Below are 6665 nucleotides of genomic sequence, written 5' to 3'. Positions count from 1 at the left end.
CAAGTTTAGTTTTACTTTTCTTTTGGTTTTGTTTTCATTTTGAAAAGCTTATCTTTGCTGTTTACCTCACATTATGCTATGGAGGCTCTCTTTTTTTTGATTCCTCAGTTTTTGCTAAACATTCTATAATTTATTAGTCATTATATAGCCTAATTGTTGTGACGAGTCAGAAGCGTGTGGATCCATTTGCAGATTTATCAGAAGAGTCAGACAATACAGGGTCAAATACCGGCAAGGTAGAACAGCAGAGACAAGGCTGAGACAGAGTCGAGTACCAGGCGAGAGATCGGGGGAGGCGGCAAGCAATCAGAGTCCAGGGGAAACAATCCAAGTCGGGGCAGGCAGATAACAGGAAACAGTCCAAAGCCGAACCCCTCCCAATCGACCAGATACTGTAGGGTACCGCCCCAGCGTCTGGAGTCTAGCAACTCGTGCACTCAATACGCCTCCTCGCCATCAACCAGGAAGGGCGACACATCATCGATTGAACCACATCAATCTGTGGTCCGGCCCCCTCCTCCGTCTCTCCTCTCGGACCACCAGCGGGTTTCAGAAGTGACACATGGAATGTGGGAGAAATGCGGTAATTAGAGGGCAAATCCAAACGAAATGATACTGGAGATATTTGTCTAGCAATTTTGAAGGGACCAACATACCTGGGACTGAGCTTTTTACAAGGAAGTCGTAGGCGTAGATCCTTGGTTGAGAGCCAAACCCACTGGCCTGGGGTGTACTCGGGACTGGGACGTCGATGTCGGTTGGCTTGTTGTTCTTGACGCCTTACGGCATGAAGTAGGTGAGTATGTGCCCGGTCCCAGACCTCCTCGCTGTGTTGCAACCAATCTGTGACTGAAGGTAATTCGGTGGGTTCGCCAGACCAGGGAAACAGTGGAGGTTGAAAGCCCAGGATGCATTGGAAAGGGGTCATGCCGGTGGAGGGCTTCCTCAATGAGTTTTGGGCATATTCGGCCCATAGCAAGTACCTGCTCCAGTTTGATTGTTTTCGTTGGCAGTAGGATCTGAGGAATCGTATCACCTCCTGATTCAGGCACTCGGTTTGCCCATTGGATTGGGGGTGATAGCCGGATGTGAGGCTCATGGTCACATTGAGATGCCTGAAGAAGGCGGACCATATGCTAGAAGTGAACTGGGGTCCTCGATCGGAGATCGGGATGTCATCGGGTAATCCATAGAAACGAAACACATGATTACAAAGTAGCTCAGCGGTTTCGAAGGATGTGAGGAGTTTAGGCAGCGGAATCAGATGGCAGGCTTTGGAGAATCGGTCGACAATGGTGAGTATAGTGGTGTTACCTTCAGAATTGGGCATGTCGGTGATGAAATCAATGGCAATATGAGACCAAGGTCGGTGTGGGGTAGGTAGTGGATTTAGCAAACCAGCTGGAAGCTGTCTAGGGGATTTGGATGTGTTGCATGTGATACAGTTCTGGATAAATTTGGTTGTGTCAGTCAGCAATGTGGGCCACCAGAATCGGTTCCTGAGTACATTTTATGTGGCAGTGATTCCAGGATGACCCGAACTGAGCGTTACGTGTACTTGGGTTAGAAGTCGTGGTCGAAGGGCTTCAGGGACATAGGTGAGGTTTGCCGGGCATTCAGGAGGTGGCGGATCTTGAAGATTCAAACGTTCAATTTCCGTCATGATATCCCATTGTACTGGTGCCAAGAGCAATTTGTCGGGAATGATATTGTCGTTGGAGATGGGATGGCTCGTTTCCTCAGTTTGGCGAGAGAGAGCATCAGCCTTGGTATTCTTGGTGCCTGGCTGGTACATCACTGTGAACCGAAACCTCGTGAAGAACAATGCCCACCTGGCCTGTCGGGGGTTTAGACGTTTAGCTGAGCGCAGATACTCAAGATTTTTATGATCCGTGAGAACGATGAATGGAAGAGCAGCTCCCTCCAGCCAATGACGCCATTTCTCAAGCGTTAACTTTATAGCAAGAAGTTCACGGTTGCCCACGTCGTAATTCCATTCCGCAGCTGTGAGTTTGCGGGAGAAAAAGGCACACGGATACATCTTTGCTGGTGTGCCATGACGTTGAGACAGTATAGCCCCTACCTCTGTGTTAGAAGCATCGACCTCCACTATGAACTCACTTTCTGGGTCGGGGTGTTGAAGGATGGGTGCGGAAGTGAACCGAGTTTTTAGTTCGTTAAATGCCTGCCATGACTCTGGTGACCAAATCACTCTGGCGACGTGACGTTTGGTCATGGTTGTCAGAGGGGCGGCAACTGCGCTGAAGTCTCTGATAAATCATCTGTAGAAATTTGCAAAACCTAGGAAGCATTGTAATTCCTTGACTGTTTGAGGTTGTGGCCAGTCCAGAACCGCTTTGACCTTCCTTTCGTCCATTGCTACCCCCTCCTGGCTGATCACGTAACCGAGGAACGAGATACTGGTTTGGTGGAATTCACACTTTTCAGCTTTGGCATAGAGTTGATATTGCATGAGGCGTTTCAGCACTGATCTGACGTGACGAATGTGTTCCTCCAGGGTGTTTGAATAAATTAGTATATCGTCAATGCATACGATTACCCATCTGTCGAGCATGTCACGGAAGATGTCGTTCATGAATGACTGGAAGACTGATGGACTGTTGGCAAGGCCGAAGGGTATAACCAAGTACTCATAGTGCCCACTAGTGGTCGAAAATGCCGTTTTCCATTCATCTCCCTCTCGGATACGAATCAGGTTGTAGGCATTGCGTAGATCTAGCTTGGTGTAATACTTGGCCCGGCGAAGCTGTTCTAGTGCGGCTGGGACCAGGGGCAATGGATACCGGAACTTAACAGTGATGTCGTTGAGGCCACGATAATCAATGCACGGCCGCAAACCTCCATCCTTTTTCTTTACGAAGAAGAACCCGGCTGACGCGGGAAAGGTTGAGGGTCGGATGAATCCTTTAGCTAATTCCTCCTCGATGTAGCGTTTCATGGCCTCGGATTCTGGTTGTGACAACGGGAAAATTCTACCTTTCGGAGGATTGGCACCGGGCGTTAAGTCTATGGCACAGTCGACAGATCGGTGAGTGGGGAGCTGAGATGCTTTATTTTTACTGAACGCCTCTATGAGATCAGAGTATTCTGGGAGCAGGTTCAGATCATCTGTGCTCTGACCAGGCAGGGAAGGTGCATGACTGGAAGCTCGGGGAATCTTTGAGAGACAATGATCATGGCATGTAACGTCCCACTGAAGAATCTCTCCCTCTCGCCAAGAGACGCGTGGATTATGTGTGCGCAGCCAGGGTAATCAGAGAATAATAGAGTGATTGGGCGAGTGAATGACATAGAATCGGATGCATTCCAAGTGCAGGGTTCCTATTTGCAATTTGACTTCTTCAGTGATGCGGAGAACCTTTCCCTCTCCGAGAGGGTGGCCATCTAGTGCCTCCACTGCCAAGGGAGAGTTACAGGGGGTTAGTTTCAAGTGGTTTCAGGCATGTAACGGGGCGTGGCTCGAGTGGAACGTCGAGAGCGGATCAGATTGTCAATCTGGATAGCGAGTTCAATTAACTCACTCAAACTCCTTCCCTCATCCCGGCAGGCCAGCTCTGATTGAAGCTCTAAATTCTATCCCCTCCGAAACAAGAGCTTTAGCGTGTCCTCGACCCATGTAGTCTGAGCCGCGAGGGTTCGGAAGGACAGAGCGTACTCGGCAGCTATCTTTCTCTCCTGCGAGAGAGTTAACAGTTGATCGCCCGCACTCATCCCCTCGGCCGGATGTTCGAAAACATCGTGAAAATGTTGTAGGAATGCATTGAAGGTGGGAAATGACGAACCATCCATCCTCCAGACAGTGGTGACCCACTCCAGTGCCTTCCCAGTGAGTAATGAGCAAACTAATGCAATGCGGCTAGAGTCTGTTGGGTACAGCGAGGGCTGTTGGTTAACAAATAGCGAGCACTGGAGTAGGAAGCCTTTGCATCTGGCAGGTTCACCATAAAATTTTTCGGGGAAAGCGAGTCGGGGACTGATTGGGGGTGTCTGAGATGGTGGAGGGCTACTGTGAGTAGGTGGTTGTTGAGAGGCGGCTGCAGGTGACGCTAGGTTGAGCCCTTGCAGTGACTTGACCAGCTCCTTGGTTAAAGTAGTAAGCCGGTTGAGCTGGTGTTGGTGCATGGTGAGCTGTGAAGCCTGTGCAGCTAGCTCTGTAGATAGTTGCATGACCGCTGCTGGATCGCTGTGTGGCGAAGTCTTCTGTTGTGATGAGTCAGAAGCATGTGGATCCATTTGCAGCTTTATTAGAAGAGTCAGACAATACAGGGTCAAATACCGGCAAGGTAGAACAGCAGAGACAAGGCTGAGACAGAGTCGAGTACCAGGCGAGAGATCGGGGCAGGCGGCAAGCAATCAGAGTCCAGGGGAAACAATCCAAGTCGGGGCAGGCAGATAACAATCAGAGTAACAGGAAACAGTCCAAGAACAGATGCACAGAAAATTAAACACGGGTATAACGCTCGGTTCCCTCTGGTGGTGCAGAGGAGGCGGTAAGGGAGCCTCCTCTGTAACACTAATACATCGTGTAGGCCATGCCTCATCTTATTCGTTTTTGTTAATAACGTTGTGTAAGCTAGTTTGTCATTGAATTTTACTGTTTTATTGTTGTTGTGCATTTTAATTAAAAATAATGAATCCATCTTTTTTTTTTGTCTTAAAAGGTGAAAGGTGTATAGATGTAAGCTAAACAGACAATTATATTTTATTGTAAAACCTGACAAGATCGTGAAATCGAAGGTGAAAGCATCTGAAGCCTGGCTTATAACATGGCAAAAGAGGAACTCCCGTTCACAAAATTCAAATCACAAATAATACTACTGATGAAAAAGAACGGGTTGAATGTTAACTACTTTCGTTTCCATATAATTATAAACTACAATAAAAGTTAATCAGCATGCATTTATTAATAGCATGTTGTAGGCAAAAAAAAAAAAAAAACGTGCTTGTGCAACCAACTGAGAAAGTTAATTGCAAAAGAGCGGCCAGTGGGAGGAATGAGTCTGGAGGCCTGAATTGCCCAGCTCCCTCTGTCAATGATCTACCCCCTCAGCACCTGGCGCCGCCCCTGGTACATCAATGTCAGCGTGCATTGATTAACAGCATGTTGTAGCAAAAAAAAAAAAAAACGTGCTTGTGCAACCAACTGAGAAAGTTAATTGCAAAAGAGCGACCAGTGGGAAGAATGAGTCTGGAGCCCTGAATTGCCCAGCTCCCTCTGTCAATGATCTACCCCCTCAGCACCTGGCGCCGCCCCTGGTACATCAATGTTTTTTTAAAAGCAAAAATTAAGTTTGTCCAACTCTAAACCCAGTCCCCAAGTAAATTAGGTTATTAAATAAAAAACTAGCAAAACCAGTTGCGCGGTGTCCCCACCACTTTTCAAAGCAAAGTTACGCCACTGATTACATATCTAGCTCCGTATCTCTCCATTCAAATCCTTCCTTCCCACTCTCCCGGAAGTCAGCCATCATTTGCCCGATGAAGAGCAAGAAATTACCGTAATAAATGCCCGAAGAGTGCATGTTGTCTACTGTCAGGAGCAACTATTTTGATAGTGAAAATGGTTGAAGAGTTACGGTAACATGAATACAGCTTGGTTTGATGTGTCGGCACCGACACAGCCGGTTTAAAAGGGTTAAATGTACTTTTCTTTTTTAAATGTGACTTTTCTCCTGCAGAAATAAAACAAAATAAAACTTTGAACCTGCCTTTATCCAGTGATGACATTTCTGTTCTGGAAATGTATGCAAATGAGTGCATAACTAATTAGATAATGTCTCATTTGCATTTTTACACATAACACATAAGCAAACTTGTAATACCAAAAATGTGTCTTCTACTGTTCATTCCCCAAAATGTGCAGTACACAATACACACCGCAAGGAATGATGCATCCCACAATGCAATAATTTGATTTTAAAAAAGCAGTAAAATAGCAGACATGAGCTACTGTTACATAACTGAAAAACAGTTAGGTCTGCATCGTCAGTATTTTCAGTTAGTTATTCCCTAACACTGCCTTGTGCATGTGTGACAGGTCTAAGATAAGACTGCTCAGCCCTGCTGCTCATTAGAGTTTAATAAAGAGCAGAGGTCAGCCCGGGGGAGTGAACGCATCATCAGAAAGCTCCCCAGTGCTCCTGCTGTCACAATGAGGCCTTTTTTCTCTTTATTAACCACTATGCTGAACCCTCACACACACTCACACACACAATTTTGTTGAATTGGCTGAGCAGCTTCGTAGAGTTCCACAATCTGATGTTATTAAGAGTGTGTGTGTGTATGTGAAACATTAGGATCAGCCAGGGGAGACAATACAGAAGGATGCTTTGGTGGAAATGATTTATCCAAATATGCACAGCAGAACTTGGCTTCCAACACCATATATATTTATTTGATTAAAGCAGGAGAAAAACATACTCTGAGCACAATTTTATGAATATATACATACTCCATTATTCCCCATAATTCAACCTCTTGCTTCTAGCAGGGACTCCATTTTTAGCTTTATGATTCATTGAGGTCAAAGGTGCAAAGCCAAAGATCAAGAGTGACCATCTTGTTTCCTGCCCAAGTAAAACTAGACCAAAGCACGCACAACAGGTTTAGGTCTTTTCTCCACCATGGACAGATAAGCTCTTTCT

The sequence above is a fragment of the Sinocyclocheilus grahami genome, unplaced genomic scaffold, assembly GCF_001515645.1.
Source record: "Sinocyclocheilus grahami isolate Dianchi unplaced genomic scaffold, SAMN03320097.WGS_v1.1 scaffold123.1, whole genome shotgun sequence".
Taxonomy (NCBI): domain Eukaryota; kingdom Metazoa; phylum Chordata; class Actinopteri; order Cypriniformes; family Cyprinidae; genus Sinocyclocheilus; species Sinocyclocheilus grahami.
The sequence above is the reverse complement of the archived record's forward strand: the minus strand, read 5'-3'. Positions refer to the sequence as shown.